This window comes from Peromyscus eremicus, chromosome 7 (genome assembly GCF_949786415.1).
Source record: "Peromyscus eremicus chromosome 7, PerEre_H2_v1, whole genome shotgun sequence".
NCBI classification, from domain to species: Eukaryota; Metazoa; Chordata; class Mammalia; order Rodentia; family Cricetidae; genus Peromyscus; species Peromyscus eremicus.
The window spans coordinates 98543437-98567565 of NC_081422.1; the positions used below are offsets into that span (position 1 = coordinate 98543437).

Here is a 24129-nt window from a genome sequence, read left to right on the forward strand (position 1 = left end):
TTAATCATTTGCAGTAATTACTGCTGAAAAGAAATTGAGGTATCTCTAAAGATTTAAAAAAAAACAGTAACTTAAACTACACATATAGTATAGCTTCCCTTCATCTATACCACAAATAAAAACTGGAATGATAAAGAGAAAGATGGACAGAAAGGTAAATGGCTGACATTGAAGAATGGGGTTTGGATTCTTGGTTCACACTGAAGGAAACAGAGTGACTGAGTCTATACCAAAGCTCTATCTTGGACAAACTGAAAGGAAGAAATATGCTTTTGAAGAGAAACGAGTTGATATAACTAAGAACTATGAAGTAAAAAGCAGAGAAGAATTATAAAGGCCTGACTGCAGACACACACTTGGGAATCCCAGCACGTGGGTGGTTGAAGCTAGAGGATAACAAGAGACCAACCTGGGCTACATAGAATTAGGGCATGAGCCGTAAAGAAAAGACATGATCCCTAACAAAAAGACATGATCCCTAAGAAATCCACCAGGGAACAAAGGCAAAATAATTTTGCAATTAATGACAATAGAGATTTATGAATTCTTACAGAAAGCATCTCAAGAATGAATTCATGAGTGTCACTGACATGGGGGAACGATTCAGACCCAGGCTGGTCCATACCATTCGCAGAAGGATGAAAACACACTGGGAGAACTCTGAGGCGAGGACAGACAGAAGGTCTACTACATGCTATAAAAACAAAAGGCCTGGGGGATGGGAGGAGGGGGAGATCTGTGGATGGTATGTGGAGTGAGTAGAAAATTTCTTAATTAAAAAAACAAAAACAAAAAAACAAAAACCAAGGCTACCAGGATTGCTCATTAAAGGGAAACTCCATTCCTGATCCAGATGGGCCTGCTGACAGAAAAGAAAGAGGACTAAGGAAGCACTTGAGTCTTACACGTCAAGATTCCCATAGCTGGGACTGGAAAGATGGTTCAGAGGTTTAGAATACTTGCTCTTGAAGAGGACCTAGGTTCAATTCCTAGCATCCACATTGTGGTCACAACCATCTGTAACTCCAGCTCCAGGGGTTCCAATGACCTCTTTTGACCTCCAAAGGCACCAGAAACATAAAATAAAACCAAAAATAAATAAATCCAAAAGTTAGTTTCACAATAGCTCATCATTTTCTGGGCAATATTTTAGGAGGCAACAACTCCTACTGCTGCTGAAGTATTTGCAAAGCCAACAAAGCAAAGGTGCTCTTTATGGAAGGGAACTGCTCCTTGGCATGAAAGGCTTGCCCTTTGGTCATGGTATACTCAGTAAGTATGTCTGTATAATAAGCAGAGAGGAGACAGGGTCCCAAGTAGTCAAGGTCACCTTACAATGAGGTAAAATTAATCACACAGCAACTCTTATCAAGTGCTCAGTTGTTAGTGACTAGGCTAGGCATCTACCACACATTTATCAAATTCTGTTGCTCTGATGGTTCCCATTTTGTTGACAAGAAAACTGAATTAGAGAAGTTCAATTCCATGCTAAGGTTACACAGCTAATAAAACGGTTGGATCAAGCTCTGGTCCAACCTGCTTAACTCTGCACTCTATATACTTACTGCAAGCTTTCCTCTATTCCCTCAACCTCAGGAAATCCATTTCAGCTATGTCACTACTCAAGCATCATTTGACAGCATATTCCTGGGCCAATTCAAAACTTATTTCAATTATCTTTAGCAGGAAAGGATTAAATACCTGTATGAAGTAACTTTTGAAACTACAAATTCAAACAGAGAAACCAATGAGCACAGTGAACACAGGACAAAGACTCCAAAGCTGCACTATTCTACCACCTATGAGTAAAGCCACGGAGCACTTCCACCTACAGCTAGCTACCCTTTGAACTTTTTGCAGTGTTCCAAACAAACATGTGACAACAATCTATCCATGCATGACTTCAAGTACTCTTCGAGGAGATTTCAGAAAAAGAGTATTTTAACTAACTTTGAGCCTTTTAAAAATTACCAGGCTAACTGAGGTCTGAGGCTGGGACCTACTTCTCAGCAGGGTGACATTAACCTTTCTAAATTTTCAAGTTTATTTATACTCTCAGGAAAATTTCTTATTTTTTTTTTAAGACACCTTATCCAATGAGTAACAGGTAGCCTGAAAACTGTATTAACTCTTTCAGACTATGATCATACTTCTAAACAAAGAACTCACAAAATGCAATACTATCAATTCACAAAAAGCAGAAAAACACAAGAAATACAACCAGGTATGGCACATGTGTATAATACCAGCACCTAGGAAGTTGAGCAGGAGGATCACCATAAGTGAGGCTAGCTTGGGCTACCTATTTAGTTCCGGTCCAGGCTTTACGAAGACAAGAGAAGTGAAGAGGGTGTGTTGACTGTGTACCATTCAAGGGGAGAACTGGAAAAACCAAACACACCACAGAAAATGAGTGGCAGTGAGTTGGAGATGCTCGGAGCACAGTGGTCAGGTGATTTGCCTGGGAAGACCTTGCAGCTGTGGCACCGATCCCAGAGCTCCTGGTCCGTGTACTCGAGCACTACCACATCAGCACATATCTATCACCAAGGTAAGGATGGTAAATTTAAAGAAGTACTACTTACTGCCAAAGGTAGACATAGTAGCTATCACTCACTGGCTGCGAGACCTTGAACACATTTCTTAGTTTCTCTGAGTTACAGCCATCTATAAAACAGGGATGAACACTTGTCCCAAAGGTGGTATGGACTAAAGGAGACAACTCAGCTAGGTACTGAACTCAGAACAAAGACTTGGGAATATAAACTAGCAACTATCAGGCTTTAAATACACCACTCAAGATACACAAGTTCTTTTGTGCATTTTTGTTTGTTTCTGTTTTTCAAGACAGGATTTTCTCTGTGTAACAGCTCTGGCTATCCTGGAACTCGCTCCGTAGACCAGGCTGGCCTTGAACTCACAGAGACATAGGTGGGTCTCTGTGATTGCCTCCCAAGTGCTGGGATTAAAGATGTGCACACACCACCCCTCAGCATCTTCCCTGCATTTCTATTTCTCTTTTATTTCCAAGTATCTACTGGCATCTGTATGCGTTACTAACCCTTCTACAATCCCATGTAGAACAATTCCACCTATCTGCTGTGTCAAGTATCTTAGTTAACTATGGTCTGAAAATGCCAAGTAGAAAATTTCAGAAACAAACAATTTACAAGTTTTAAATTGTACACTGTCTCAGTCATGTTGATGAGATCTCCCTCTGCCCTGCTGTGCATGCTGAGGACATTAGTTACCTGGTAGCCTCTGGTAATCAGACTGCTTGTCATGGTGTGGCAGTGTACTGTTAGATATATCTTATTTTACTTCACAATGGACCCAACACCCAGGAGTAGAGATGCTGGCAATGTGAACATGCATGGTGAGCTCCCTCTAGTGAAAAGGTAATGTTCTCAATAAGAAAAGGAAACATGCAAGCTAAGGATGTGAATGCCCATGTTGAAAAGAAACCTTTCACCCAGGTACTATGAAGGAAAAATCATGAGTTTTTGCTGTCATATCAATTTCAAAAGCCATGGTCACACTGATAAGTGATTGGTTGAGACGAAAAAGGTATTGTGCATATGTGTGTGTCTACATAGGAAAAACACAACAGATAGAGTTCAGCACTAGCAGCTGGTTTACAATTCATGGGTATCTGGGAACCTATTCCCAACGGATGAAGGAATGAATCACTGTGTATCGCCTAGAATTTCTAACTTCAAAAGTACTGGGTTCTCTTGACTTGATCAGCATTCACAATTTTTACTTAGCCACTTGTGAACTTCTGAGGAAAAAAAGAAATTTCATGAATAAATTTAATGTCCACTCATTATCTCTTCCCTATTTTTAATATTCTCTATTTTAAGGAGTTTAAATATAATTGTGAATAGGTAGAAACACGTAAGCAGCCACTATTCTTTATTATCACGAGGAAACTGCAGAATTCCTGGTATAGAGAGGCTGAAGCACTGAGCAGGTAATGTCAGTGAGAGTACATGCTATAAATAACTGCCCAGCTTAAAAAGATGATAAACAGGAGAATGGGAGCCTGTCTTGCCAGCCTTCGCCCACTGGGTAGCCACTTGCTAAAACTATCAGCTAAGGCCAGGCAGTGATGGCTCACACTTTTAATCCCAGCACTCAGGAGACAGAGGCAGGAGGATCTCTGTCCCCTAAGTTCGAAGCCAGCCTGGTCTACAGAACGAGTTCCAGGATAGCCAGGGCTACACAGGGAAACCCTGTCTCAAAAAACCAAAACCAAAACAACAACAAAAACCAAAACGAAACAAAAACTATTAGCTAAATTCATTCCTGAAAGAATGTCCCATTTTAGGTAGACAGGACATTACAGAAGAAACAGGCTGAGGGCCTTGGGGTTGGCTATCTACTCCTACCCACACTGACTGACTTGGGGAAAGGGCACAGTGAGCTCAGAATTTGTTCCCAGTTCAAGGCCTCAGACCAATAATTAAAAAAAAAAAAAAAAAAGTCCCATTTCAAATCCCAAGATTTACACTTGGTTTTGATGAGGGAAGAGCTTATTTGCATGCTCCCTGTAATTAAATTGTGCTGAAGGTATCTCCACTGGCTGACAGGTCAGTTCAATGGTTTTGACTCTATAGCCTGGCATATCACTACTACAACTTCTTTGCAACATCTCAGGTTATTCTTCTGATAGAAATACAATAAAGGTTAAAAAGTCAAATTAAAATTCAGGCTCAGCAGGCATGGTGGTGCATGTTTATAATCCTGAAACTTGGGAGACTGAAGCAGGAGAATGAATTTAAGTAAGTAAAAGATGAATAGCAAGACCCTGCCTCAAAACAATACAAAATAAAAAGGGTTTGGGCTGTCCTCAGGGACAGCGCATGCCCTAGGTTCAACTGTCACGTGTTTTGGCTGGAGTCACTCTTTTCAATGAATTCCACATTTTGTGCTTTCGAATAACAGTCATGCATTTTAATTTATTACTGGTAGTGAATGCTGGCACCTATTTACAATCATTTATGAATAAAATTACAATGGTATGGAGGAGATACATGACTTTGACTTGAAACACACACACACAAAGACAGACAGACAGAGAGACAGAGAAAGAAAGATCAGAAGCTGAGTCTAGTGAGCAGAGCCCTACATCAAGCTGACACTAAATAAACTCAGGTTGAAGTGACTAACACAGGCATAGCCTGAGGCAGACTATAACCAGACTGTTAAGTGGAAAAGGTTGCATGCACACATGCCTGCTTGTGTTAAGTAATTTCAAAGGACTCAGTGGCTAAGGATGAATGAACCCACTACAAAATAAAATTAATGAACACAGGAATTGGAGTAAGGTTTTTCATCTGTTAAAAGCATACATTTTTCACAACCATATGAAAGTAATTCTTATATAAATAGGACAATTTGGAATGATTGGGAAGAGACTATTTTTCCCTCTTTTGAGTCTATGAAATCTAAATACAGAATTTGCTCTCAGGTGATGAATTAAAGCATGAGTTTGTTCTGAAATGCATGAACAATTAAGATGGAGTGACATATGGATAGAAAGACAGCAATGATAGTATGATGTTAACCTCAACATGCCAGAAGGAGGTGTGTCTGACAGAAAGTTCTTCCGACTTGGCCAACAGTGGCATGTCTACAGAATGCTGAGGAAAACCTGCGAGCATGCTTTACTCTCCCAAGGAGACACTTTCCTCCACTGAAGTCACTGTTCACCGTTCCCTGTGCAAGCACATCTCACATGGCGGACAGTCACAGCAGCTTACCTCATGGGATCAACCACCAAGGCAGCAATTAACTAAAGGAGAATCCTTTACATTGGCTTCTTAGAAATCTAATTTTCACAACTGGATTTGAAATCTATATAAATTATATTACTAGCTTAGTACTGTTTCAAACAAAAGGTTAAAAAATAGCTAGCAGAATATTAATTTTTACCCAGATTAAAAAGCTACATCTAAACTGTTTTAGATAAAATGTGCTATCTCTGGGGAAACCTGCCACCTGAACTTTAACCCTGCTATGTTTTTGTTTTTGTTCTTAGTCAGGGTCTCATTAAGTTACCTAGGTGCCTTCAAACTCTTAGAATCAGGTGACCCTCCAGTCTCAAGTCACCTCCATAGCCGGAACATAAAGTATTGCACTCAGGTCATTTTTTTTTTATTCTTGATTCATTTTAATGTATGCCTATGTCCAAGTTAAAGTATTTTCTTCAGAAAGAACAAATCAGTGTGTGCAATGCGTATGATGCCCACAATAATCTTAAAATAGCAAGAAACAGATCACTATGGTTTCAGTACTCCCCATAACTTGAAGAGCTTGATCCCCTAGAGAAAAATGCTGCCACAAAATAGGGAAGCAAACAGTAACATCTATGTTCAACTGATAATCATATACCCCAATAACTGTCCAGAAGTTACAGTGTGCTACTGTATTATTTGTGACATCAGTATTAATAATCTCAGTTCTGCTCCATTCTTTCTTAAAAGTCAAAATAATTAGAAATTTCTTCATGAAACAAAAGGAGGGAAGATATACTAGAATGCAACCCCTAAATCTGAAAGCACACTCTTAGTTTGGTCTCAGTGGGGGAGTACTGGACATATGTACCACAGCAGTTATTTGTGTATGTAGGTGTGCAAATGCATGTGTGTGGAGACCAAGGCCAATTTCCAGAGGTGTTCATTGGGAACTGTTTTTTTTTTGTTGTTGTTGTTGTTGTTGGTTTTTGTTTTTTTTTTTTTGAGACAAGGTCTCTCAGTGGCCTGGACACAGGTTACTCTAAGGCAGTCTGTGAGTGAGCCCAGGGATCCACTTGTACCCACCTCCCCAGTATTGAGATTATAGGTACTACCACGCCTGGCTTTCTGAAATGGGTTCTGGGAACTGAACTTGGGATCTCATGCTGGGCTGAGCTACCTCCCAACCTCATCACAACAGTTAATTTTATTGTCTTTCCTATTTAGCAACATAAATCAAATGCTGAGCCGAAAGAGATCTATTTTAATCATGCATATGTTGATTCCAACTGAGCCATCTATCCTATTTTAATCATACATATGTTGATTTCATCTGAGAGAACAGTTTTCATTTCTAGATATATGTATCTATTATTTGAAAAACTAAATTTTTCATGGAAAATGTATTGTGACTTTGCCCTTTCCAAAACTGAAAAATACATTCCATCTGAAAGAATATTCATCTTTTCAGAAATGTGCTCCATTCTTTTAAATTCTGTGCTGCTGATCCTTTATGTATTTTAGTTCTGACATATTTCTCAGACTTTCTAGCCCTCATTTCTATTTCACTGGATCTCAAAGCAGAATCTGGCTTTTCCCAGAACAACACACTCTGGAGGAGCAAGCTCTTTTTTAGTTCAGTTAGCAGGCACTTCAAAGTTTACCTCTGCCATGGTAAGGAGCTCCTAGTCGGCGACAGAGATCTTTAGTGGCTGTTTTAACTTGTTTTCCCTTTTATCCTGCAGCAAATATAGTTTGAGTTATATTTTACAGTCAGTACTCCATACCTAAGAAATACTACTAAAACACGGGTAGTTTATGTGGCAAAAATTTCTCTCCCACCCAATACTAAGAAACAGTAACAGCTTTCAAGTTTCTTCTTTCTGAAATGCCTATATTATTTCTACCTCTCCCACAGAGTTTATAACCTACAGAACACTTTCTATATTATCTTTAAAGAGGAATATTCCACTTTAAAAAATAAAGCCAGTGACTTAAAGGTTTGGGGGAAATGAAGCTTATCTGCTCTAAGATTTGATAAATACTCAAAATACATTCTGAATCATGACTACAAGTTTGAGGGAGAAAAATTCTACAGCAAAAATACCACAGGAACACAAATCAGAAATGCCTGTAAAAGTCTAACAATTCAGTAAAGTTGATATAGAATTTTAGATCTATTAGAGAAAGCCTAGTCCATGTAAAACCTTACTAGTTCTTTAAGTTCTGATAACTACAGTTAAAGGCAGAGCATGAGGGTAATTACTGCAGACTGCTTTAGGTGTTTTGTTTTTTTCCTGTTAGTCAAGTGCAAACCAGTCCTCAGGACACTGGCTAAAGTACATGAGCTACTCAGGTGGTATGGTCTACCAGAAACATGACAAAACACTGCTTCTGATCCTGTTTTAGAAATCGTATTTCTTCATAAGCAGTCCATAAGTACAGTATGCAGGCTGTTGAATAAGGAGCACATGGATATAACTGAGAGTAAGTATGCCACACTGGAGGCACCTTTTCACAGGTAATTCTGTCTTAAGTCCACCTTAACCATGCCCTGGCTTCAGCTAGTTGCTAAAAGGATATTCCCTAAATCAGTGACTCTCTGGGAAGTTCCCATGACTATGAATCAGTTTCTATAACAAGAGGGATTGTGGACTGGAATGCACTCAGCAAAAGTACTCTGCTCCAGAAGGAAAATGTGTTAAAAATACTGATTAAAATTTTCAACTAGGGGCTGGAGAAATGGCTCAGTGGTTAAGAGTATGAACTGATCATCTAGAAGACATTACTGAGTTCAGTTCCACACACCCACATCAAGGGACTCACAACAGCCTGAAACGCCAAATCCAGGGGATCCAATACTCTCTCTTCAGTGGGACTTCCAGTTAAGTGCACAGACACAGACACACGCAGGCTTAAAAACCTGTCCTTAATGTCCAAGTGCTCACTTGCATAGAGGAAAACCTATTTATAATGAACTAGCCCCATAACCTAATTCAATTTAAATATAAAACACAAAATAAATTCTATAGAGCTTAATGTACACCAATTTTCCAACACTACAGCTACTATAAATTGAGAGATTATATTTACCTTGTTCAGTTCAGGAAACAATGCTAAAAGCAATTCCACTTGTGGTATTTGAGTCACCAAGATGACAAACTTGTACCCATCTATGTTTCTGTCCCAAACTGATTCTATGCAAAGGTGCACATCTCTGACAATTACACTGCTTACTGTGGTGTGGTCATAGCTATTTGTATATTGAAATGCATAAAGTCATTTCTGCTACAATGCTATTTTGATAATTTATTATTAATTTATTCCAACATGGCTGGTACACTGGGCTGGGGCCACAGTTCAGGGGTACAGTGTCTGCCTAGCATATACTCGGCACTTGGAGGAGTATGATTGCAAATGCACATCTCCTGATGTGCTATTTCAAAAATCACTGGGAAACATAAGATGAATGCAGGAAACTATTTAGAGCTACTTAAAAATTCTCAAAGCATGTACATGCACACCACAAATCAATGAACTACAGTTCACGTGTACACCACACAACTTCACATTCCATTTCATTACATTTCCTCCTTTCAAAACTTCACAGTAACTCAATATATTGTGACCCCTTCCAATGCTCATGTCCATAAGCAACTAACAGAGTGCCAGAGTACTGATATGTGCCAAACAGTGCTGCTTCCAAGTTCCCATTGCTTTAAATGTGTTACTGTAAAATTTCCCAATTCTGTGATCTTAACCTATTTTTCATGTAAGTCCTGGTTTTATTCAATTTTACATAGTAAAGTGATTTTTAGGAAAGCACACGGCCTTGTTATAGTAGAACTATTTTTTATCATAAATGCCTTTTGACTTTATATGCTACCAAAGAGGTGTGATTATTAAGTGTACAGCATGTTTGTATCATTTGTTGGCCAAATATATATTTTTTCTTTTATGGGCATTTTTTGTATCCTACCTAAAAACTAAAGTTCCAACAGATGTCCTCTACAATTTTTTTAGTTTTATGTTTTACAACTAGGTCTATTTTTTTTGGAGAATATGCTTGTAATAATGAATTAATACAATATGCCAGAAAGTCAATTCTGTCTATTAAAGTAGTTAATGGAGCTATCTTTTGTTGTTTGTTTGTTTTTTTTTTTTAACTCTTTTGGGGGGTCTACTACCCAGCTCCCAAATAAATCATACATGGAAGCTTATTCTTAATTATGAATGACGGGCCTTAGCTTGGCTTGTTTCTTGCCAGCTTTTCTTAACTTATCCTGTCTACCTTTTGCCTTTGGGCTTTTCCCGTTCTCTTACTTCTGTAAATCTTACTCTTACTCTGTGGCTGGCTGTGCAGCTGGGTGGTTGGCCCCTGGAGTCCTCCTCCTTCTCTGTCTGCTTCTTTTTCTTCTCCCAGTTTTTTCCTTCTACATATTCTCTCTGTCTGCCAGCCCCGCCTATCCTTTCTCCTGTCTAGCTATTGGCCATTCAACTCTTTATTAGACCATCAATTGTTTTAGACAGGCACAGTAACACAGCTTCACAGAGTTAAACAAATGCAACATAAACGAAAGTAATACACCTTAAAATAATATTCTACAATCTTTTGGTTTCATGGTATAACTTTCTCCATCCTTTTATTTTAACCAAGCTTTCACAGAGGGATTCTTGCAGACTATACATCTGTGGTGTATATACATCATACAGGATTATATATGTATGTGTATAAGTTTATATATATATTTATAATATATACTTTATATATTGTATATATTTATAACATACTCACATATTATATATATTTAAAATACACACTAGAACTCTAATAGTTTTGACCATTCTACCTTGAAAAATATATTTCAGAGCATTTTCAGTATCTCATCCTTCGTACTATTGCCTAACCTTCTAATTTTACATGATACAGTAAAATACACTGCTAATTTCCATTACAAAATCTTACAGAAGAACTTAAAAACTTAATTTTTCTTTTCTTTCTCTCTGTAGAGACTCAAGTTTCACCTATTAAAGTAAAAAAAAAAAATCAGACAAACAAAACTGTTGCTATTTCCAAACTTTTTTTTGGGGGGGTGGTGTTGAGACAGGGTTTCCTTATATAGCCCTGGTTATCCTGGAACTCACTCTGTAGCCCAGGCTAGCCTTGAACTCACAGAGATCTGACTGCCTGTGCTTCCTGAGTGCCGAGATTAAAGATGTACACCACCACAGCCCGGCCATCCAAACTTTTTAAATTTTATTTTTATTCTTTTTAAAGTATGTGTGTGTGCCTATTTGCAAGCATATGTAGGTCCATGCTGAGACCAGAAGAGGGATCTGGATCCTCTGGAGCTGGAGTTAGAGGTGGTTGTGAGTAACCTAGTCTGAGTACTGGGAAACAAAGTCAGGTCTCCAAAAAGAGCAACAAGTTCTATTATCCACTGAGCCATCTCTCCAGCCCCTATTTCCAAATCTTTGGATGTGTTTTTCTTCAATGGTTTAGTGACACAGAATGATATTTTCTACTGACATACTGTGGGGCGTTTACCCAACCACCCCCACAGTTCCCCAGAGTTTTCTTGAGTGCGAGCAGCAGGAAATATTAGATAGAAGGATTTATTGCGGAGAATATCGCGGAGATAAACAGATAGAAAATAAAGGATAGCCTCGAGAGGGCCTGGAACCTATTCCAACGGGCCCCGACTGTCTCTGCCCCAGGGTTTTTATAGAGACACCAAGGGGTGGAGCAAAAGACCTCCTCCCCCAGCACAGGCAAGTGCAGACCATCTCAGACACCTGCACTCAGGCCCGTGGTCTAATCATCCTCTATGAGGACCTGCTGGGTAAAGCCACGAGGAACCCGAGAACGGGCTCCCACAGGTCCCCCTTTCTTAATATATAAAAAATAACTATAATGGCTTACAGCAATCTCCATAGCTGTTACACCTCCCAGTATGGGAGTAGAGGATGATATAGATGGCATTTCTCTTTTGAATTAGGTCCAAGGTGACTACAGCAGTCTTAGCTGCCTCAAGCCCTTTCTAAGCCAAAAACTCTTAAGGCAACTACAAACTTAAAGAATCCCTTAGCTTCATCATTACCATTAACAGGTTAACATAAATATTGCTATACATAGCCACAATTCTCTCAGTCTTACAACTCAAAGCAAACTCTTAACAGAACCATTTGAATTAGCATATATGGTGCTAAATATAGTTAACAATTTTCTCCGTCTTACAACTTTAACTCAATCATTTGAATTTTCTTGTTAACAGAACATAGGAAAAACTTCGATGTATTCACATCAAACTTAAATATTTCCTTAACTCTACAAAACCAGGGTTCATTAATATCAATAGGGTTCTGCAAACATAATTTAATCTCATAGCTCCTCTTCTTTATAATTTTTTAAAGAAAACCTCAAACCTAGTTAGAAGAGACTCATACAATTCCTACAAACCCATATTGAAAAGCAGTCTTCTCAATCTAACCATTAACACTTTGAAAACTTAGCAAAACATCCAAAAGCAGTTTCTTAATAAAACTCTTTATACTTTAAAAGTAGTCTCTTAATATACCCCATTTGCATTTTTTACTAACAATAACATGACATTAATCCACTCAACTTTTGAAATTAGACTAAGAAATATTAACTCTCCCCCTTTTCTTTATAATTTAAGCAAAATCTCAAGCCTAGTTAGAAAACCCAAACTTCTGTTTAAACAGTTTCATTTGTAACACAAACCAGTTCCATAAGTAATTCCATTTTACATAAACAGTTCCACAAAACAATTCATGAATCACCAGTTAATAAAGCATATATGCATACACAAAACTGCATCTTGATTCTAGGTAGAAATAATTTCTTCCTTTAAACAGTTCCATTTTTAACCCAATTCGAGAAAACAGTTCCTAGGTCATTACTATAAGTAAACTCAAAATTGTCCCATTGCAATGAAATCTCTACTGTTCATTTCATTTCTTAAGTCCCCAAATTCAAATGATAAATTCTGGTATGAGTCTTCCAAATATGAAGAAATCCATAACCAAAATCTTTTTGTAGTTTTATCTCATTTTAAGTTCAAAAAGTTCAAACAAATAAATTCTGGTATTAGGCTTTCACTTCACAATATGAAGAGACGTTTTTCAACCAAAACTTTTTGCCGTTAACAATTTTACTTCAAACAAGCGTCTCTGCAACTTTTGTTCTCACAGACAGACCTTTTTAGGTACAGTAGTATTCTAAACCGCACCGTTTTTGATGTTAGCTCAGGTTTTTCTGTGTTGCGTTGATTTTCCATGAATCTCAGCTGCGGATGCCTTGTGCTAGTTCTGGCGTCCGCCATTCTTAGCTTCTTAGCGGCTTCTGGAGCTTTTGAAAAACCGCTCAGACTGCCTGTTTTGCAGTCTGCTAGGACACTAACTTCTGTATGTCTCAGGTTCTTTCACCATATACATTAAGAATAGACTCACACTTAACATTTACACTTTACAAACTCACATATAACCTTTTGCCTTGCAAAGCATTTAGACTCACATTCAACATCTACATTTTACAAACTCACATATAACGTATTAACATCTACTTATTTATACTCCTTAAGGAAACTATAGAACTACTTTAGCAAATATATTTCTTATTACTTATATATTTCTTATATTCATTCCATCTTATTCTTATTTAAACTTACATTTACAGCTAACATCTTTACTTCTTACAAGCTTATCACTACATGTCTTAAGACTACCTTAGATACTTCTTGCAAGCTTATATTCTTAAAGGATCTATAGATCTATTTTACAAACTTATATAGGGCTACCATTAGCATATATTTAACTTAGCAAACACCTAAAGATTTTTTAACAGATCTAACAAGAGAAATTTTATAAACTTACATATCTTATTTTCATCTTTTTCTATTTCTTACTCTTAATTATTATCACTATCTCTATTAGAAAGATTCTTAACTAGACAGGAAGTACGTACATCGTTGCTAACGTTTAGAGTGTATAGTCAGCTTTGTTATAAAGCACTGGGATTTAGTGAGTGTTGTTATAGAATTGTGATAGTTGTTGCTAGGGGACTGTAACCTTCCCAGGATGATGCCACACTCCAAAGTTGCCAGTTCTCTCAGCCGTTCCAGACCGGCAGAGATGCACTGTTAGCGGTAAACAGTTTTTAACTAGAGGCTGTCCCTTCACCCAAATTCATAATAGTTCCCCTAAGTGCTTCAATTCTAAGACAACGTTCAGTGTATAAACTGTTTTCCCTTGTTTTAAGGATTTTAAAGTGGCTTGTTTGATCTTATAGGTAGCTTTCTGTCATCCAACTACCGTTAAAACTTTGCACAGCTATTAGGGTAAATAAGTCATTTTACCAACCCCCAAACCGCGAAGTGCCTAGTTCCATATCCTTTCAATGTTTCATTGGAACTGACACTTAAAACTCTTAGATGATTTTCCTTATTCTTTTAAAAGCTGTATTTTAAAGTTTACCATGAACGTATTTTCGAGCTGACAAAAGTGTTTCAGGGCAATGTCGCCATCTTTAGCAGAAAAACTACCTTTCCCAGAATGCATTTCCCTTATATCAGTCCATAATAGTATCAGTCCCTTAAATCAGTCCTTTATATCATTTCCCTTATATCAGTCATTTCCCATAGTTCTTTTTGGGTCTGAGAGTCAACTTTTAAGTTCTTTTTTACCAGACTTGCTTACAAATTCTTGCCCGGGAGGTTTGAACAAAGTTTTTTGCTTTTGCAACGGGAGATTTGAACAGGCATTTTACATTTTCAATTATGGGACATTGGGAGGTTTCTGGTCTCTCCTCAGCTGGCTTTAACAGGTGTCTCTCCTTTAATTGACACTGGCCCCAAATCAGAACTGCACCTGCCTCATTAGCGCGCATTGAGGTGGACAATTTCTGATAGCAACTTTCCTCGGGGCTTGTGTTTGTCTTAGCCAGTCAGTGAAAAACAAGATCACGTACAACAGCTTTTCCATAGCTCCTTCAGAGAGATTTTCTCCCACTGATCTATCTCATTTTGCTTGTTCCTTTCCCCCCAGATGCAGAGTTTCAGGTATCTATCTGCAGCTCTGTACCTCTGCTAGCTGCCCTTGGAAGTAGGGGCTTTTTTTCTCCCCCCCGAATCTGCCTCAAATTCTAGCAGCTTTTTCAGGTCACATTTTCTGGGGAGGATTATGTCCCTTCTGTTTCTTCAGAGTCTTTCTCCCAGACAGTTCCCAGTTTGGTCTCAGTTTATCCCCTCTACCCCAGAAACAGTTTCCGACACTACAGTGGCGGCTTTCCCTGCTACCGAAGGTAGGGCTTTTTGTCTGTTTTCCGGGTCTGTGTGGTTTGCATACAGACTGAAAATCTAACAAGGGAGGTTTTTGCCATTTCTAAACTCCCATTAGGACAGGCGTTTTTGTTTCATTAGGCCTTCACCTGGCCCAGTCCCCCAGTGGGTTGCATTTGCTTGTCTGGGTGCTCAAGGACAGAGCTTATTCCAGAGGCAATCACCCCTCAGGGCTACACTCCCTCATCTCAGGGGAGTCAGTTGAAACAAAGCTTTTCTCAAAGAGGTGTTTTCTCTGACAGAAAAGAAAGCTTTACTCCTGGATAGTTGTTCTGCCCTGGCTGGGCTCTTTCCTCAGACAGCGTTCTGACTCAGCAGCACAACTGCTTCAGACAGTTCAGCTTTACTGTTTTCCCAGAAAGGTCCTTATTCTGATAGGAAAGCTTTTCTCAGATTTCTTTTTGCAGCTGTGGACCTACCAACCCGGGACTTGTAGGAAAGTGGACAACTGTGCCATTCCCACTGGCTTTAGCTTTGTTCATTGGCAATCTTCCCCCTGGGTCCTGCACCTTCCTGCCTCAGCTCTGTGCTCCAGGAAGTTTACCACTGCAGGAACCCTAGTATCACCGAAATGCACTCCAACTCAGAGACGCTGGCCAGTCGCCTCTGGGTTTTTGGTCAGAAGCGAGATGCTAACAGTTTGCCTTGCTTCAGGGGATCTTTGCATAAGGACGATTAGGAGCACCTTTTCAAAGACGCTCACTCACAAAACCCTTGATGCCTCAGTTCGGCTGTAACTGAAAAGCTTGGCTTTTTTGCTTTTCTCAGGTAAAGTTTCCTGCCCTTTTGGGCTCTCTGTAGCTCTTTACCCACACTCTCCCAAGCATTTCCCTCAGGGTACTCTGACCCACTGTCTTTTACTAGCTTGAAGAGACACAGCTTACAAGAGGTTTTTAGGAACTTGTCCCTGCCTCCTGCATTGCAGGGAGGATTTTTAAAGCTTGAAAGAACTTAGGTTTTGCTGTCTTCAGAGGTTTGTTGTTTTCCCTTAGAGCTAATCACAGGTGGTCCCCATACTAATATCTTCAGGTGATTCTAATTTTTGCCCTTTTGAGAGAAAGTTAAAGGCTTTAGTTTTTAAGTTTGAGAGCTTTTGAGAAAGATTAAGGCTTTTTAGAGAGTTTTTCCCAAGTTTTCCAAGAAAAGCTTTTAGTTTAAGAGAAAGATTTTTTCCCCCAGGAGAAAGACCAACTTTTCCCAAGACTTCCCAACTTTAAACTTTGACTTCTTACACCCCCATTTTTGCCTCAGGGAGAAATTACTTTCTCCTGCCGCTTGGACTTAGCATTTCAGCTGTCCCCAGGTCAAAAGCTTCCATAGGAAACTTTTTCTTCCCCATAAGCTCAAAGAAGAGCTTTTTTACTACCCAAATAGCCCAAAGAAAGATTTTTTCCCCCAGTTTGCATTCAGAGCCCCCAAGTTAGAAAATTGAAGAGTTTTTCTGTCTAGTTGCCTTACTTATTTTTTCCTACACAATCTTACACTTCTAAGTTTTTCCTACACTATTTTACTACCCTATGCCTTATACTTATTTTTCACAGATAGAAATTGAGAAAGGGATAGAAGATAGAAAATTTTGACAGAAGAGAATTTCGCTGCAGCATCGGACATCTTTCCAGTCCGCTTTCCTTTTCTCTCGAGGATAAAACCCCTGCCTCTCAATATATATAAAAAATATATATTTTCCATAACACTGGCATGCCTCATCCACTGGCAGGGCTGAACTCAGCACTTTCGCCAAAAACTCTGTAATAAAACTATTTTTTTCCTTTATCTTTAGTCCCTATTACTTTGTCTTTAGTCCCTGTTCATTTGTCTTTAGTCCCCCCTTTTTTTAGTCCCCCCTTTTTTTCTTTAGTCCCTTTTTTTTTTCTTTTTTCTTTAGTCCCTGTTCAGGCGCCATTCTGTGGGGCGTTTACCCAACCACCCCCACAGTTCCCCAGAGTTTTCTTGAGTGCGAGCAGCAGGAAATATTAGATAGAAGGATTTATTGCGGAGAATATCGCGGAGATAAACAGATAGAAAATAAAGGATAGCCTCGAGAGGGCCTGGAACCTATTCCAACGGGCCCCGACTGTCTCTGCCCCAGGGTTTTTATAGAGACACCAAGGGGTGGAGCAAAAGACCTCCTCCCCCAGCACAGGCAAGTGCAGACCATCTCAGACACCTGCACTCAGGCCCGTGGTCTAATCATCCTCTATGAGGACCTGCTGGGTAAAGCCACGAGGAACCCGAGAACGGGCTCCCACAACATACATAGAGATTTGCCGTTTTATCCTCAGCAGTAACCAATCAGGTAAGCCCAAAAGCATTCTGCATCTCTTTACTGTGCTTTTCATTTCCAGTACTTCTTTTCAAGTCCTTCAGTTCCTATGTTCTTGAAATTACTCAAATCATTCAGCATTTGACCATTTTTCTGCGTCAGTCATTAACGGTCTCTTGAAATTCCATGCTGGATAACACTATCTACCTACATCAATCTGAGTGTAACTATGATAATTGCTCTCTTAGGAATTTCTTCCTTTTTTCTCCCTTAGCTTTTCATAGGCTTCTTGTTTCCCTGGAAGCTGGACACATAGACAGTAGTGGAAACTAAGGTAAATAATTTCGTGATCAGAAATGAGTATCCCCTTCTTTGTCAGGCCATGAATGCAGAGGGTACGTTAACCTAGTTAGAAGTTGAGCTGGGTTTATACCCTTACAACAGTTAACCTCAGGACACCACAGGCTTCATTCTTCTGCAGAATAATGTATATCTGTGGTGGGAGGTGATTTAACTAGAGAAATCTCTGTCTAACCTTTGTGTTGTGCTTCATGTAACCTTGTGTTTTTCCTCGCAGTATTCTGTAAACATGGTGATGTATTCAAACCATCTTAGTGCGGTGGCAGGAGACGGAGATGCAGTCTCTGTTCTGATTAAGAATCAGTCTGAATCCTGTATTATGTCACAGGGTCAGGAATACGGCCTTCTTAAGTCTCCTGACTAACCCTCAACCATAGTGTGGCATTCAGAACCCCTCCCCTAGACATTCTCACCTTCTCCATGTTCCCCTAAGCACTCTTGATAGAGAGACAGACAGACAGACAGACAGATAGGTGCTCAATCTATATTAGTAGTGTTTGTAATACAGCCCCCACACATATATTAAACCTTGTTATTCCAAGGAGAGAACGCTTTAGAGCAATTTCTTGGCCCTAAGCTCTGCTGCTGTTCCCCTCCACTGGCTCTGAATAACAGACTCTCAGTTTCCTAGAAGCAAACCCAGTGAAGTCTGTATATAATAAACAGTTTCTAAGTTGGCACGTTCGCTTTCATCCATTTTTCAGCTCTTCTAGCTGAACTCTTAACCACTGTCCAAAGGTCCTCCCCTAGCTTTCACCCTCCCTCTCCAACTCCTTCTTAAAGTCTGTGCTAGTGATTCACTAACTCCTCAGTTCTCTAAGCAGTCTTTGAAGTGATCAACCTGAAGTCAGTCTACTTTTTTTCTGTTTCTGAGATAAAAGCAAATCTTTTAGTCTCAGAATCAAAGCTGAATGGTATAAATGATTTCAGGAGAGCAAATTCATGTTAACAATTATTTTATATAAAAAGGAAGAAGGTTTTAGTGAAGCTGATGAAGGTGAGAAACACTAAAAACTGTATCTCAAAACAACTGCAGGCCATGAGGAAGGCTCAGCAGGTCAAGAGGCCTTCCCCAAGCCTAACAACCTGCATTCAATCCTCCTGTCCCACATGATGAAGCAGACCGCCGTCACAGCGAACTCCCCGAGTTCAATCCCAAGGTTCTACACAAAGAAGAGCAAAAGCACTCACGCAAGCTGTCCTCGGACTTCCACACATGCTCCATGGCACATGAACACAAACACACAAATAAATACAAACAATATTTTAAGTGCAAAAAACAAAACCCTGATACGTGAAAACTAAAACAAAGCATAACAAACTAAAAACTGCACCTTAACCACTGCCCGACATTAGACCAAAGCCTTAGCAACAAATAAAACTGGGCTGCCTGCCATTTAGCGGCACAAGCTTGTTTCCACCTTGCTCACTCTAAGTACCTCAGAGAAGCAGGGGAAAAGTCTGCACAACAGAAACCTCATGTTCACCTGTGTAGATACAATTTAGGTATAACAAGCCCTTTTTATTTCAACTCCAGTTTAGTATCTATTGGGAACCAGATTCCACTATTAGCCTTTCTTAGATGTTTAAGAAGAGCATTTTATTAATGTCTACCTGGACAACCATCCTCTGTTATGTGTAATAAAGACAAATTCTTGCAAAAAATTCATGCTTTCCACCACTGTATAACTTTTTTACCAAGGGCATTCATGTTTTAGTAATTTTTTACCTTAAGAAGTTGATTTGGCTGGGCCGTGGTGGTGCAAGTCTTTAATCCCAGCATTTGGGAGGCAAAGGCAGGTGGATCTCTGTGAGTTCAAGGCCAGCCCACTATAGAGTGAGTTCCAGGACAACCAAGACTACACAGAGAAACCCTGTCTCAACCCCCCACCCCCACCCCCACCCCCTTCCCCCACCCCCCGCCCCACAAAAAAAAAGGAACTTGGTTTGTTTGCAACTAGGCTTACTAGTATGATTTAGAGTATTACTGGCATATTAGAAAGAGAAAAAAAGAGAAAATATCCATAGCTCTTCAGGGAAATACAAATGCTGTATTGGTCCAGGACATAATGTCTTTACATCCTTATTTCTTAACTCTGACTCTTTTCCTCCTTTATTGTACTTCCTGTTTTAAAGCAAGCGTAAACGCAGTGTTTTCTCAAGTAGGACTTATGGTCCCTGTACGCAGTATGACATGAACAGTCAAGCCACCATTTGCGATATCGGGGCTTAAACATTGTTTTACATTGTATTTGAAAATTAAAAGGGTTTTATGCTGTAAGTTAAACAAAGTTAAAGAATAAAGAACTAGAAACAAACAAACAAACAAAAACTACACAGAGTAGAATAAAAGGGAAAAGCAGATCCAGGAAGTGAGAAATCATTCCTTTGGGAATTCATCTCTATGTAAGGGGGCGACTTTTATTTACATCATCCCTCCACCAAGTGATCAAGGAAACGGTTTCAAGACAAGAGCGATTAATTTGGCATCCTACATCAGGGGGCTTTTTGGGAAAAGGCACGCAGGTGTAGTCTCAATAGCCACTTCATTGAGCGTCCACGTCCTGCTTCACCTTCCCCAAAGGCCGCGTTCAGAGGTGAAATTACAGCAACCCAGCACGGGCAACAGTGAACAGGCCAGGCTACTTTGTATGAAGCCTTGGGGGGAAACTTGATAAAGGGCCTGGAGAAGAGAAGAGCAGCTGTTCCTCCTTTCCCAATAAATCGAAACAGAGCTGAGGAAAAAAGAAAAGAAAAGAGAAGAAAGAAAGAAAAGAAAAGCGAGTCTACGCGGGACCCAAGAGGAAGAAAAGAGGACCGCTGACCCAAGGAAACCGGAGGCGCCGGCATCCAGGAGGGAATCCCGAGGGCGGAGCCCACAGGGGAAGGAGGTGTGGGGTCGAGTCAGGGCCAGTTACCGACAAGAGGGGGACAGGGACAGTGATGGGAGAAGAGAAGACTACCAGGCAGAGAGGGGTGGGGCTGCCAGGGCAGTGCCCCGGGCAAATGTCACTCAGAGCCGGGGGAGGGGAGGGTCCCGGCGCAGGAACCCCAGCGGCTGGAGAAGCAGCTGCTTGCTTTAGCAGCTTCGGGCCGCAGCAGCTGAACACCGCCCGCCCAGTGGTCCCTGCCCGGAGCCCCTGGGTCCCCGCAGGTGGAAAGCGGCATCGCAGAAGCCCAGAGCCGGAGGCGGCTTTACCTTCGCCGGAGGCTGGAGGCGCTCCAGCCCGAGCTCCGCCCGCCGCCGGCTCCACGTCCTGAGCGGGATGAGGCGCCGCCGGCCCCTTCCCCTCTCGCTTTCCCTTTCCCCGCCGGGGCCTGTCGCCGCGGGTTCCTGCGCCGCGGCCCCCACCCCTCCGCTCCTCCCTCCGCCTCTCAGAGGCTCGCTCTGGACGCCGCCATCTTCGCCCAGGCTGAGAGCGCTGAACACCAACGCGCCTGCGTGGCCGCCGCCCCGGCCGTCACGAGACCCAGTCAGCTGACCCCAGCGCTTCCGCCTTGCGCCCCGCCCCCGGGCGGGCATTGCCCCTCCCTCTGCGGCCCATTCGCCGCCTTCCGGGAGACGCCGCGTGCGCGCCGCCCGCCGTTCCGCCTCTCGAGAAGTACGCGTGCGCAGAGAGAAAGGCTGGGCCGAGAGATCTCAGGCCAGGATTGCGAAGGGCCACGCCCCTTGGCGCGTCCCGGGAGGCCACGCCCCCTGGAGCGGGCGTGCGCACGTGGAGCCACGCCCCCCAGCCTGTGTCTGGCTGGCGCTGGCTATTGTAACTCTGAACCAGAGTGTTGGTGCCGCGCAGTCCTAGACCTCAGTGTCCTGGCGCATCCACGAAGCCGTTGGAAGCCTCAGTGCACATCTCTGGTTTAGCTGCATTGGGAGCCTAAAGGTTTTACTTGCTGTTGGCACGCCCAGATCTATGCATAGCTGAGCAGGAGGTTAAGTTTGGGGTGGTCTGTGAGGTGATGGAGACCAAAGCCTCAGAGGTCAAAGGCCTTTGCGGGTGGAGTGCTGGATATGGAACACTGCTGCAGTTATTGCCCTCTGATCCCAGAGCCAGGGGTTTACTTAGGGCAGATTAGCCCTCAGCTGTCTGAGATGGGGATTATCCTCCATGTTGAGATAAATTGAGGTGTAGTCCCATGGTCAGTAGACTTAGTGTTTGAGCTCAAGTAGTTGACTCAAGAACTTCTGCTCTCTAGGTAGCAACTCTCTGAAACTGTATAAAGAGAGGGATTCCGAAGATCGAGAGAGTATCAATAAAATAAGGTTTCGGATGGCAATTGTGTCGGATATATGAGAAATAGTTTTTAAAGGAAAGTCTGCCTCATCCCAGACCTGAGATGTGCTTGCCTCATCTCAGACCTGAGATGTGCAGAATGCTCTTTAGACAGTGATTCTATGAAAAAAACAAAATTAAAGCAACTTGTAGGTTTAAAGGCTTGTGGTGAGCTCAGTATTCCTTTTGTGTAGCAACTCTGGAATTGTAATTTCTCAGGGACCCAGTCTGTGCTTGGCTCGTTTTATAGATGGCGGTTATGGGGTGAAAAATATGTAAAATCGTTTTTACAGACTTGGCTCCTTAACCAATGGACCCATCCTGTTACTGGAGACTATTGCATTTTTCCTTAGATAGGCTTTCCTATCCTGTGTCAGTAAGATAAGGTGCATTTGAGCAACCAGGAATAGCTAGTTTGTAAAGACAGGACCTGAAATAGAGTGGGAAGGGACAAAAAAAAAAAAAAGAAAGAAAGAAAGAAAGAAAGAAAGAAAGAAAGAAAGAAAGAAAGAAAGAAACAGGACAAGAGTTAAGGGGCCCTCTTAGCCTTCATGGAAACAAAAGTGTGTACTTATGTGGCTTTTTATATATTATGGAGACTTAGAGTATTGCCGGAAATAAATGTGGGCTGTACTATTTCAATTTGGTAGAGGAAGCTGACCCAGAGAGTCAAAGTGGCTAGTTCAAGGTAAGCTTCATCCTAAGGGTTGAGCCGAGATTTGGCCACAGAGAGTGCAACACCAAGGCCATCAAACAGCTAAATCCTGACAGTGCCTCTCTGTTCAGTATTTGGAACTAAGTAAATGGATTCTCAGAGTGGAAAGGAGCTTAGGTAACATGAACTGCCTCCAAAGACTGCTTGAAGTTGAGAAGCCGCATATTCTTACAACAAGTCTTGGCTTGCATAGGTAGTTTGGGGGTTTGTTTGGTTTTGCTTTTCGTTTTTGTCCTATTCCTCACCTGCGTCAGAGCCTTTCGGCACCTGCCGGTACACCGGACCACATCGTCTTCTCCTATCCTTACCTAAGTTTTCACCCGTCTTTCACGGATGTACCCAGCCTCTGTACAACTTCTTAATTTCTCTTAGGTGGGCTTACATAAATCTGTCGCTGTTCTCAAGATGCTAGAACTAGAGACAAGAATCGGGGCAAGTAGGACGTGGCTCAACTTTCCCTAGCCTCCTGTTAAGTTACTTCTTCCCCACCCCCTAAACTTTTGGAAAGAGGTGTCAAATTCAAGGTAGACCTTCAAACTTTTCTTTCTGTATTTATCTTTCTTTCTTCAAAGTCCAAGATTGCAAATACTTTTTCACAGTGCACACCTATCAAATTTTCAGTCCAAATTGTGTGATATAATATTTCAAAGTGTTTAAAATACACACCTCACCGCTTTCTAGACAGCAGTAATTTTATCTGTGTTCTAAGTTGACATTCACCACGGGAGAGGTTCAAGATCTTAAAAGATCCACATGGCACACCCTGCTTATTGAATTCCCTGCTGCTGTTAAAGTGACCTTGGAACTAGAGTTATGAATGGTTTTGAGCCACCATGTGGGTGCTAGGGATTTAATCCAGCCCCTTTGTAGGAGCAACAAGTACTTTAAACTGCCAAGCCATCTCTCTAGCTCCTAGAATGCTGTGGTTACAGGCATTCATCACTACCCCCAGATAAACTGTTTTTAAATACATTAACCACCATCCCTATGAGGCTACTGCACATGAAATAAGATTAATTTGAAAAGTGCAAAATCGTACATGAATAATTTTTCATTGATTATATGTGTGATGGAAAGAGAAGTATCCCCTGTGGTCATGGGCATTTGAACATTTGGTCCACAGTTGGTGGCAGGGTTTGGGAAGGTTTTGGAGGTGCAGCCTTGCTGGAGGAAGTGTGTCCCCGGAAGCAGGCTTTGAGAGTATAAAGCCCCACCTGCTTCTAGTTTGCTCTCTGCTGCTTGCTTATGGTAAAGGATGTGAGCTCTCAGAATCTTGCTAGAGCTGCCAAACCTGCGTCTTGTTACCATGCTCTCCCATCATGATGGCCTTTGATCCCTTTAGAATCATAAACCCAAATAACCTCTTGGTTCTATAAATTGTCTTGGTCATGGTGTTCTATCTCAGCCACAGAAAAGTAATTAA

At 41.1% G+C, this 24129-nt stretch overlaps 1 protein-coding gene across 1 annotated transcript in view; it reads right to left on the reverse strand.

Moving 5' to 3' along the window:
• Dnajc13 (DnaJ heat shock protein family (Hsp40) member C13) overlaps positions 1 to 21135 on the reverse strand; it is a 124179-nt gene extending 103044 nt beyond the window's left edge. The window contains exon 1 of the mRNA XM_059268491.1: positions 20920 to 21135. The gene's annotated coding sequence lies outside the window, so the exon portion shown is untranslated. The remainder of the gene's footprint in view (positions 1 to 20919) is intronic.
• Positions 21136 to 24129: the final 2994 nt, after the last annotated feature.